The sequence below is a fragment of the Pteropus alecto genome, unplaced genomic scaffold, assembly GCF_000325575.1.
Source record: "Pteropus alecto unplaced genomic scaffold, ASM32557v1 scaffold35, whole genome shotgun sequence".
Taxonomy (NCBI): domain Eukaryota; kingdom Metazoa; phylum Chordata; class Mammalia; order Chiroptera; family Pteropodidae; genus Pteropus; species Pteropus alecto.
Window position 1 is genome coordinate 1,891,364 of NW_006437828.1, and position 12,163 is coordinate 1,903,526.

Genomic DNA, 12,163 nt, shown 5'->3' on the forward strand with positions numbered 1-12,163 from the left:
GGCTGAGCAGGGGGCCGATCCTCACTGCCCCCTGCTAGGACAGAGCTGTCTCCCAAGACTGGAATCACATTTAGTGCTTAACCTGACTCAGTCTTTCTCTCAATAGTAGACCCCGTCCTGTCCCTCCCTACTTTCTCCAAGATCATTTCCTCTTTCACAGGCAACATTTAGTCAATTCCACAGCCCAGCTGTTTCTTTCTTCTCAGGATCTCTTGTCAATTTCCCTTCCTTTCCAGCCACCCATATTATTGCACAACTGGATGATGATAATAGTTCCCTAATTTACCTGGCCATCTTCTTCACCTCCTCACTCCCATCTTTCCTATACAACTCATCGTATTTATTTTTCCAGAAGATCATTTTATTTTTCACTCCTTTACTGAAAAGCAATGACTTCCTGTTGCCTGTAGAATGAAACTCAAATTCCTCTATGTGGCATTTACGGTTCCCCACAAGCTGACCTTAACCTGGGCTCTAACATATTTCCCTACCAATTGCTTCCACGAATCCATCATTCTAATCATTATCGTTTACCACAAATACCTTATACTTTCCCATGTGTCCTTACTTGTGCAATTCTTCTTACTTACTGGAATAGAGTCCCCGATGGGCATTTATTTCTCCCTCCCCAACACAAAGAGCCCCTCTTATGCATCTCTTAAAAGCCAACTCATATTTTACATCCCTGAACACACTTTCTAACCTCCCAGCCCTCAAGATCTCATTTTCCTTTGAACTCCAGTAGTACTTAATACCTGTGGTGGGCAGAATAACCTACGAAAATGTCTAGGCCTTAATTCCTGCAATCTGTGATGTCACATTACAGGGCAATAGGGACTCAGCAGGTGTAATTAAGCTAGAGACCATACAATAGGGAGGGTATCTAGGATTCCCCAGGTGGCTTGAATCTAATCACATGAACCCTTAAAAGCAGAGAATTTTCTCTGGCTGCAGTCAGTGAGACGAGGCAAAAGAGAAGGCAGGTGAGATGTGACGGACGGTGGACGGTGGACGGGGAAGTTAGAGTCTAAGTGTGAGAATTTGACACATTGTTGCTGGCTTTGAGATGCAGAGGCCCCACTTGCAAGAACTAGAGCCAGGTCTCTAGGAGCTAAGGGTGATCCCTAGCTGACAATCAACAAGAGAATGGGACCCTAGTCCTTCAATTGCAAGGAACCGAATTCTGCCAACGTAACCCAAGCTTCTGACCTATGGTACTGTGAGATCATAAATTCATGTTTTAAGTCACTAGGTAGCAATGTGTTATGACAGAGCTAGATAATTAGTGCAATAGCCTTTCTGTGCATTTCACAAAATGGGCTTTAAGAGACTGAGATTTAGAATTTGACTGCTTGGGCCTGAAGTGTGCTTCGATACCCACAAAGCTTAGGCAAATTATTTAACATTTTATGTACTGTAGTTTTATCATTTCGACTAAGAATACCTGTTATCACTCATGATAATGTATAGAATTATAATTAATATTAAGTTAGTTGTTACGTAGAAACATGCCTGGCCCATACTAGCATTCAATAATGCTTTGCCTTGAGACTATTTCTACTTATAATATATTTCCACAACTAGATTCTAAGCTCCTGAGATATGGAGAAGTGATGGGTTAAATATGATCACAAAACTCTTCATAGCTCTTCCCATGAAAAGACAAAGGCTCCTTTTCTCCAACACTTGTATTTGGGCTGGCTTTTGACTTTGGTTGTAGAAAAGAATGTGGTCGACTTGATACTGTGGGCATCTCAAGGGACTGGCATGTTTTACTCTTGCTCCTTTGGATGCTTTCGCCATCATGTGAAGAAGTCCAACATAGAAGACCAAGTGGAGAGAGGTCTGGCCATCTCTGTCACTTCAGACATCGTTACTGGGGCCCAGACCATCAGAGCACCCTGCACAAGCCAAGCCACCAGCTTACTGTCCCTACAGAGTCTGGCAGAAGAATTATCCATTTTGCCACCCCGCAAAATCTTGAAATATAATTGTTGTTTTAACCTGCTCTGTTCCATTTTTGTTTTGTTTTGGCAGCAAATAGATAGCTAATACCAGAAGTTATTTTAAGTTGCTTTGCATTTTCTTCAGTAGTCTCCTAAAAACTTAGCCCAGAGCCTTGTACGTATTTGCCAAGTAATTTTATAATTCAGCCAAAATAGATTTATTCTTAAACTGTGTAGTTGAGATAAGGCAAAGATGAAAGGTGTCACTGGCTATGATAACTAGATAAATGTGTAAGTAATACATCTTTGACTCGTTATGCTGATTTTGTGCTAGTCATAAAGCTTCTACGGGCCTTGGTTAGCTCATCTGTACACGGGGAGGCTTGTATCAGGGCACCTCTACAGCCTTTCCCAAACCCCACATTCTACCAGGGAACTCTCTGTTTGTAGACCCAGAAAGGACAGGTGGAGCCATGGGGGCAGGAAATGCTGAGTTCATTTCAAGTTTAAAGCACTTGTCAGAGAGACTGCTGCCTTTGCGGTTAGAAGCCAAGACCCAGCTGTCACTGGTTTATGTGATTCTGTCTCATGATATGTTTTGTCATTTGTTGGGGAGGAAAAAAATTTGGTGATCTTTGCCTGGCTTCCTCTGTCCATATCGTAAAGTACATCACAATTGGCAGGTGGCTGGCAGCCTCAGCGGGGAGAAGAGAACATGGAATCGTTTTAAGAATAAATGGGCCTGTTATACCTTGCCTAAAGGCAGTTTCTTTCACATTTGTGTTGCAATAAACATGTGTTGCAGCAGTGCTAGGAGATGCTGGAGCTGACTCTCTGTTTGGTCAGGAAGAAGAAGTAAGGAGATAATTTTCTTAATCTACAGTAATCTAAATATTGTCTTATTCTTCTAGGGAGGTAGTTGATGAATACAAATTATTTTTTTTGTTATATGATTACTCCTCTCTCCTAATAAATGCTTGCTGTTGATCACAATAGAATGAAAATCATCTCTCTCTCTGGTCGCAGCTCCCACTAGTGGAGACTCAGTATTTGCTGGGTTACAAGGGTGTTCCATCCACTCTAAGGTCTGAGTATATACAAAGCTGCTGCCTCTGGCCTTCTGCCCTCTGCTCCAGACGCTCTTACTGTGGCTGGTTCCTCTGGTCTCCATTCCATAGCCATGAACATGGACCTTCATTCCTCCTCTTCATCATTCCCACCCCATCTCCTGACTCTAGTCCACTGACCTGCAGTCAGAGCGACTGACCTTCCACCTTTGAGCATAGTCACTGTTCCTGGAACTTATACCTTATCCCTGGACGAGGAAGTAAAAGATAAAACATCTCTAAAAATTTATGTGGCAATAGAGAAAAGTAAACTGCTGCCTTTCTTAAAAGTTCTCCATTTCTCTAGCCTCTCAAGCAGGTGGAATAGATCTCCATAAATCAATGAGATGGAAATAATTTCATTGTCATTCAAGAAACCCAGCAACTTCCAGTATCTTTTATCATGAATCATGGTACAGACAGTCATGTGTCACATACTTGCACATTATATATGTATGAGGTATATAACTTCAGTGTACTTCCCATGGCAGTCTACAAGTAATTATCAAAAAGCTTTAGATTAAAAAAATCAGCATGATAAAAACAAATGGTCACTGGGCCATATGCAAAATGTTATATATATTAAAGACTATATAATATTTAAAAATTTTTTTTGATAACTCTCTCTCCAAAGCAGTATAAATGGAGGTATACTGAGGAAGTTGCCATATTCACCAAACTTTAAAGACACAAAACCTAGAGATAAAAATAAGTCCTTCTGCTTTCAGTACAGGGACCAGAATTACTCTTCCTTCTTAAAAATCTAGAAAACTAGACAAAACATATGAAAAATGATGTTCAGCCATCGGACCATGGGTAGAACCTGACAGTGATTCCTGAGAGAAGGAAATCAAATGAGGTGTTTTCTATAATCGCCCAGTTTATAGACTAAAAAGAATTTTCAAGGGACAGAGCAGGGAGGGTAAATTGAGTCAGAACCAGCAGCTCCCACTGACTTCAGGACCTAGAGTTCAGAACCCAGGAAGGACAAGGTTGGGTCCAGCCAGAACTGGGGTGAGAAAGCAAGCCACTTGCTTTAAGCAAAATATTTAGAGAAATGCCAAAAAACTGAATAATCAAGATAAATAATATTTTAATCTATTTTAAAAAACAACATTAGTGTTCAAAAAGTCACAATGGACAAAATACAGCATCAAACTTTTAAATAAAGACAGAGTCTGACTTTCAACTTGCATGATTTGCGTTTCCTTGGCTTACCCTTATCCTGACCTCTGTCAGAGATTTTTAATTTTGATGAAGTCCAACTTGTTAAAAGATTTTTGTTTACGTTTCGTGCTTTTTGTGTGCTGTTTAGGAAATCTTTGCTCATATCAAAGATTTTCTATATTTTCTTCTAGGCAGTTTTTTTTTTTTTCACTTTTACATTTAGGTATGATTGACATCAAATTATTTTTTGTTTATGGAGTGAAACTGGGGTTGAGATTCTTTTTCTGTCAGCACCATTTGATGAAATGAATATGTTTCACTCTTAGACTACATTGGGACTCTGTCAAAAATCAGTTGGCCACTCTGTCAAAAATCATTTGGCCACGTACATGTGCGTGAGTTTTTTGAATTATATTTCCATGATCTGTTTGGCTATCATTACACTAGTATCACATTGTCTTGACTGCTGTAACTTTTAGTAAGTGTCAAAATCAAATGTTGTAACTATCATTTTGGCTATTCTAGGTCCTTTCTTTTGTGTATCAGCTCTAGAATGAGCTTATTAATTTCTACTGCTGTGATTTTGACTAGAATTGTTTGCACCTATATAGGTCAAAGTTAGAGAAAATAGACATCTTAATATCAAACCTTCTAGTTACAAATTTATAATATTATATAGTTCTCTTCAGTCAGTCTTTAATTTCTCTTGTTAAGGCTTTGCTGTTTTTGTTATGGAGAGACTTTTTAAATTAAATTTGTTCATTAATTTTGTTTCATTTTCTACTTCTTTTGCTAGTATATAAAATATAATTTATTTTTTATATAAAAGTTTTATCCCATGATCTAGCTAAATTCACTTATCAATTCCAGATTTTTTTGTAGATTCCTTAGAATATCCATGTACAGAAAATCATAGGGTCTGAAAATAGAGACAATTTCAATTCTTCATTTTTTATTTCAAATCTTTATGTTCTTCTTCCCTCCCTCTCTTCTTTTCTTTTTCTTTTTCCTTCCTTCCTTCCTTCCTTCCTTCCTTCCTTCCTTCCTTCCTTCCTTCCTTCCTTTTCTTTCTTCTATTTGTATCTATCATCTACGTAGCTATCATCTCCCAATTGTAATACTTAAGGTTTCCTAAGTTCTGTTCAATTTTTTTCAATATTTTCTTTTCTACTTTTCAGATTGGGCGATTTCTCTTCATATAGCTTCAGGTTCACTAAATCTTTCTTCATCTCTAGTATGCCGTTAGCCCTGTTTTCTCACTTCGCTTGTTTTACTTTCAGTCATGCAGTTTACATTTTGTTTAGTTTTTATTTCTCTGCTGAGATTTCCTATCTATTCATTTATTAAGACCAACTATATTTTCCTTTACATTTCTGGACATATTTTTCTTTAGCTCCTTGAAAATATTTATAATAATTGCTTTAAAGTCTTTGTTTGCTAAATCTTACATACAGGTCATCTTGGAAATTCTTCTGATAACTTTTTTACTTAACATGATTCGCATTTCTTTTTGTTTCTTAATGGATTTTATTATATACTAGTCATTTTGATAGTATTTTGTAGAGATGCAAGAATTTTTATTTTGTTTTCATAGGCAGTTCGATTATCGGTTGATCGCCTTGCATTGTGTCACCTTAGCCCTAGTTATATGTTTTGTTAGGCTAGAGGTTTTCCAACCTCTAACCTGGTGGGGCTCAACTTCTGAACCCTGTCTTCATGCCAATCTTGCCAGGGCTTGCTATTATGTTTTGTTTGGGTGAGTATGGAATAGGGCATGGTCTTTATGTCTAAGGAGCAGCTTTTCTTTGTCTCTGGAGGATATCCAAGGTGTTGATGACATTTTAACAAGCACTGTGTGTATCTCTTTTCCATGCTGAATCCTGCAGTGCTCACTGTCTGGTAAGCCTTGTAGGGTCTCAGTCTGACCATGCACAGCAGTCTTTGGCCAAGGACTCATGAGGAAGCCCATGTCAAAATTTTGGAGTCCTCTCTTTATGCAGCTTCCACCTCTGGGTTCCTGGCCCTGTATATTTCAGCTGCTTCAGCTGCCCCAACTCTGGTCTCTGCCTCTTCAGCTCAGATGAACTGCCACAATTTGCTTGGATTCCAGCTCACTGCGCTGTAGCTGGGAATTTGTCCCCAGTTACACAGCTAGACAATCATAAGATTCTTATTGTGAGTTCCTTTGCTCATGGATCTTAGCCTCACATTGCTTGTGATCCAATGCCTGAACACATTGGATATTGAATTGTCTCATATATTTGGTCCACTCTCATGCTTGTTTATGATGGGGGTACTATGTTGGTACTAGTTACTCCACTATTGTCAGGATTATTATAATCTTTATATTGTAATAAAAAGCTCTTTTATATTTATTTGACATAGTATTTTTAAACCATACATCACTTTTGTGAATACATAAAGAACAAAAATATAGGTGAAATAAATTAGATATGTTATGCCTAAAACTTCAAATCCTTTTGAATTATTTCGACTCGAGATGTCAGTGCTCATATCATTCCATACAATAGTGTTCTCTGTGCCATTGAAATCACTGGTGAAGTAGCAGTCCTCAAATGACTCATCTATTGATTCTGTGATTTTCTTCCACATGGCCGTCACTTATGGATTTTGATGTAGGTACTTTTAAGGAGTGTAAATGTGCAGGCAGCATTATAACTTTCACCTGGTCCACTGTAATTATAAGATGTCATAGACAGTACAAAGCCATCCAGACTTGAAAGATATTGAAACGTGAGAAAATGTTCATACAGGCGTACCTCAGAGAGATTGTGGATGCAGTTCCAGACCACTGCAATAAACCGAGTTGTAATGTTTTTTGGAGGGTCTTGCCTTCAATTTGTAAAAAACACATCTGTGACGTGTGACCAGGGAAGCACAGAAATTGATGTGTGCCTGTATTTGACTTTTAAACTATATATGTCTTAATTGTGAGAAAAATAGCAACCAATTATTAAAAAAATATAATGTTTTTATATCTTGGGGATGATATTTAGCATGACTCTCAAGTCGATCACCAGTCTTTACTGTTGTAACAAATACTGGGATATAATTAAATCAACTAGTAATTTTTATTAATGCAGCTAAATCGACAGTAAAAGTTAATTTTGAATGTCAATGTGGAAAAATGTGTAGAAGAAAGAGTAACATCTATCTTCAGGTATCTATCTTCTGACAAGAAGTCAGGAGAAATGAGTTCTAAACTTGTATATTAATAGCTTTCAGTAGAAGCTTCTTTAACTACCTGGATTGAAAAAGATTAGCTTTCCTTTTTTCCATCTATAAAGCACACTGACATAAGACACACCTCCAGATGCAAACCACGCCCCATTTCTCCTCTAAGCCAAGATGCATGTTATCAAGAGTAGGAGGAGTTTGAACCTAACTCTGATTATACCAGTTGCACTTGTTAAAATAATTACGTTTTTATTAAATATAACATAATTTAATGAAATAAGAATCCCAACAGGAAAAAAAAAGTTATGTTTATAAAACTAACTTGAATGAGTTGGAAAGATTTAAGTCAATATGATGTATTTTTTAAAATGTCGTTGATTAGGTACAGGTAAGACAAATGCAACAAATTTGGAATCTGTAAAAATCTAAAAGAGTTCTGTGCATAGATTGTTTCATAGTTTCTTTATGATTTTTGTTTCGCTTTAAAGGAATAGAATCTTTATAGATGACCAGAAACCCAACTGGATGGCCCGTACTTGAAGAAAAGACCTTGGCCCAATGTGAATGATAGGTAAATGAATATATATATATTTTAGGTTAAAAATAAATAATTTAGTGTTTGTATTTTTTAATGATTCATTGCTTTCACTAAAATTTTGCTAAAATTATGCCATATGTCTTTAATACATTAGACGAGATAGCTTCCACTCTCTTATTATGTCTATTTTACAGACAAAAATATCAAAACCAAAACCAAGAAAGATCAAGAAACACATTATGATCACATAGCCACCAAGTGGTGGATGAAGTTGGAGGTCTCTACCAACAGCAGGTGAGGAAAAATACCTTCAATCTTTATTTGAATTATCACAATCTCATATTGATAATAGCATGGATAAACTGGGACAACCCTACTAAGAGATTTTCTTTAATGATACTACACATATTCCAAGTTTCAAGTCTTCCCCTAAAAGCTCAAAAATCAAGACAGTGATGGGGTAAATGACCTGGAATCTTACCAGTGGTAAGTTCGAGATACAAATCTCTGAGGCAGAAAAAAATGACTCCTGTCCAGAATGGCCAGCATTAATCTTTGGCCTGTCCCGAGGATCTTTCACATACTAAAACTGGCTTTAAAATTTCCCTTGTCAGATGTTCTATAATTAATGCCATTCAAGTTTTTGATACCTAAATTCAAATATCCTTTTAATATGATGGTCACACTCTGTTGTTTTTATGGCCTTATTCATCTTTCTTGGCCTTGAATAATGGACAGCCTTTGGTGGATATCTAAGAAATGAGTCTGACAGCACAGTGCTTGTTCTGGAATCTTCCAAAAATCTCTCTGTGTTGGTCAGTCTGTATTAGGCATTATCATTCACTTTAACCATAACTAAAATAAATCTGCCATTATCTCAGAATATTTGGTTAACTTCTCAAAAGAGCTGGCATTGTCGGTCCCTGTTGGGCAGAATGGATTTTTCTGTAAAACTGTGTATGTTTAGAATCCTAAGTGTCCTTATCAGCAGAACTGAACTAAAAATGTATATAAAATAAATGACGTTGATTAGTGTACGATATTGTTAAAAATTTATATAACACTACAGAATAAAACAGATGTCACCAGGTAAGTACAATTTTGCAATATATGAAAAAATTCTGTTTTCATGTAACTTATCATTTGATTTAAGTCAGAGAATTTTCTAATTAATTCCCAATCAATTTTTGGCAAAGTCTGTTGCTTCTACTTCCAGAAGATAAAGTGCATAGCAAGAATAAGCTATTTCTGAAATTTTCCATGTTCGTGTGCCTTATTACTTTAGCTCTGTGTTTATCTCTAGGTGTTCATGTACAATGATCTAAATAGTATTTTTAAGATGAATATTAGTTTTTCACAACATACCAACATCTGTTCCCAATAGAGGTAATAGGGTCATAGTCAACAGAATAAAAACAGCTTACAGAAACATTCATGTTGAGAAAGAACCTTCTGGGAAAATTGAAAGATGGATCTTTTTTTGCGTGTGTTTCCTAGGTGAGTGCCTTGCGTTTGAGGCTGGAAGGCTTTGCAACAAGAAGACAAACAACATAGATTACGGCTGATACAAAGACGAATCTCAGGCACAATCGAACATTGGCCACCCACAGAACTTTGTTTATTTTTAAAATGGGTTGTTCAGATAAGACATACCTTATATAGAAAAATCCAGTAAATGAAAAGACAGGGGATGAGGATGACTGTTCTCAGATAAGTCTGAAAAACTTATTAAACATTGTTTTATCTTAAACATTTCACTAGGAGAGCATGAGCGTAACATAGACTTAATATTAAGGTGAGGACTGAGGAAACTAAACAGGTGTTATCTCAGAATATTTATCTTTGCATGAATTCTTTAGTTATTTTCTTTAAGACTTTGTTTTGATTCCTGTGAGAGAATTTTAGCTTTGAGGAACAAAGGATAAGTTGCTAACAAAGGGAACAGAAGTAATTGTATACCTTCTTGACTTTTTGTATTTATTAAGCTGATTTAATTCTATTGCAAGATGCTTACGTGTCAAATGGCATATTTTCAATATAAAACCTAACCAAGGGTGAGGCAATGTGTTCTGGGATGCTCTGGTCTTGGAGACATTGTTTTCTCACCCTTCTGAGAGAAACGCCGTAGGAATTTTTGCTGCCTCCTTTTTCCCAGAATGCTTCACTTTCTGACAGAGACCACAAACTGTGCTTGAGGACCTTATAAGTATTTGCCCACATCCTGGTGAGCTGCCCTTGTTACAGCTGCTCCAACAGTGTGACCGACTCATTTTCCTCATTATGTGAAAGAAAATATGTTTAGTCTATACTCCTTGAAGCATGCGTAGCCTCCGGAAATATTTTTGAATGAGTACCGTTTTCACTAAAGTGACATTTCTCCTTGTAGCTCTTTGTCATTCTAGGGGATTGATATCCTAGAGAATTGGCTTTGAGGCCCTTCTGTGCCAATCATGCAAACAATGCCCGCATTTAGGTGATCCTAACAGGAATAGCTACTTTTTTTTTTTTCTCAAGGAAAGTTTCTAAGCTACTATTTAAGATCTGCCAACCTAGACACTACTGAAAATTGCTCCTCCTGCTTCAACAGATACAAGTCTGTGGAAAATAAATCCACCTTTCTCTGCCTTCAGCCATTCCTGTCTACATCTATCCTAAATGAAAATAATCTGTGGATTCTGAGACAGTACTTCCTGAGCTATTTACCTCTCTGTTCCCTTCACGGACCCACATCAGAATTCCCTTCCTGAAGCTGGAGTTGTTCTTAACCAGAAACCTCAAATAAGAACTCTACAGAGAGAAATGTGTATTTTTGGAGATGGAAAGAATAACACCTTTACAGAATTTCTTACAATAAAGTGTTAGTTGGAAATTTCAGCGTTTACCTAGGTCCTAGGAGAAGTATATGGACAAAAGGAGGCCCTAAATAGTTGAATTCTTCTAGAACCTAAACGGTTCTCAGGGTTTTATCAAATGGTTGAATCCCGTAATGCTAAGAATACTTTTTGAACATGGGCAGAATCCTGTGAGATGCCACTTAGTTCATTGCAGTAGTAATTTAAAAACGGCTCCCTGCTGACTTGACAGATTTTATGCCATTTTCGAAAGTGCCAAGTTTATACTCAGACACGGGAAAAATCTGGAATGTTATCTGCATGTACCTCAATCAGTACTTCCTCTCAAAGAGACTATAACTACCAATGCCTTTCAAAACCGGGCCTTCTAAAGATGCCAGAGTCACCTCACCAAGCTCTCCGGCTCAGGGGTCTCAGTTTGCCTTGTGACCGTTGTGCCTTTGCTCTGTGTTTTGTAAAGGTTTCGCCACCACTATGCTATCTCAATGGAGAGGGTCAGCGCCACCGCCCTCACTAACATTTAATGAGGATAAAGGAGAAAAAGTCTCAGTTCTGGTCAGAGGTTTCAGGATTCAGAGACCTTAACACCAGGCTCAAGGCCTGAAATCTGGTCTGAACATGACAAGTCAAGTCCAATCCCCTTGCCTACCAAGGCACTGTTATTCAAAAAGCCTTTTAAAGAACACATTGGTATAACATGGAAGAGGAAAACATCAAGTTAAAGGAGAAAGTACAGAGAAGGTAACTGTTGCATTGTCGAGATTGTTGGCATGAGTTTTAAATAACTTAAAGGTTATGAGTTCTTTTTTTTTTAGGCGAGGCAACCCTTGATTGACCTCACAGATTGCAAGGACCTTGTCAGTTTACGATCCCTTCTTTTTTTGTTTTTAACACCTACAGCACCTGGTCTTCGTAGGTAGTCTCCCATCCAAGTACTCATCAGGCCCGACCCTGCTTAGCTTCTGAGGTCAAACGGGATCAGGCTTGTTCAGGGTGGCATGGCCATAGACCAGGTTGCACGTTCTAAGCCTACCTTCGAAGCTTTCTGACTTCTTAAGATTTTGTTTCCTCCTTTATTGTTACACCCTCCTTATGAGATTATGGTGAGAAATAATATGAATACGTTTAAAGTTAATTTTGGGGGGTGGGACAAAAACGTTGCCACTTAAATGTGAAATAAGAGTTTCTGCTTTCATACTTTATTTTTCTCCATTTAGGGTGTTGAATCAGATGGAGACTCAAACTGTCAACCCATTAAAGATCTTACAGAGTCCCATGCAGCCTGCATTACAACTAGTGTTTCTGAAGCGACCGCTCAGCAGATACCCAGGAGAAAGACCCATGCTTTAACGTCCG

General features: G+C 37.6%; 1 pseudogene; it reads right to left on the minus strand.

Moving 5' to 3' along the window:
* Window positions 1-11,698: 11,698 nt before the first annotated feature.
* LOC112482274 lies at window positions 11,699-11,817 on the minus strand (annotated as a pseudogene).
* Window positions 11,818-12,163: the final 346 nt, after the last annotated feature.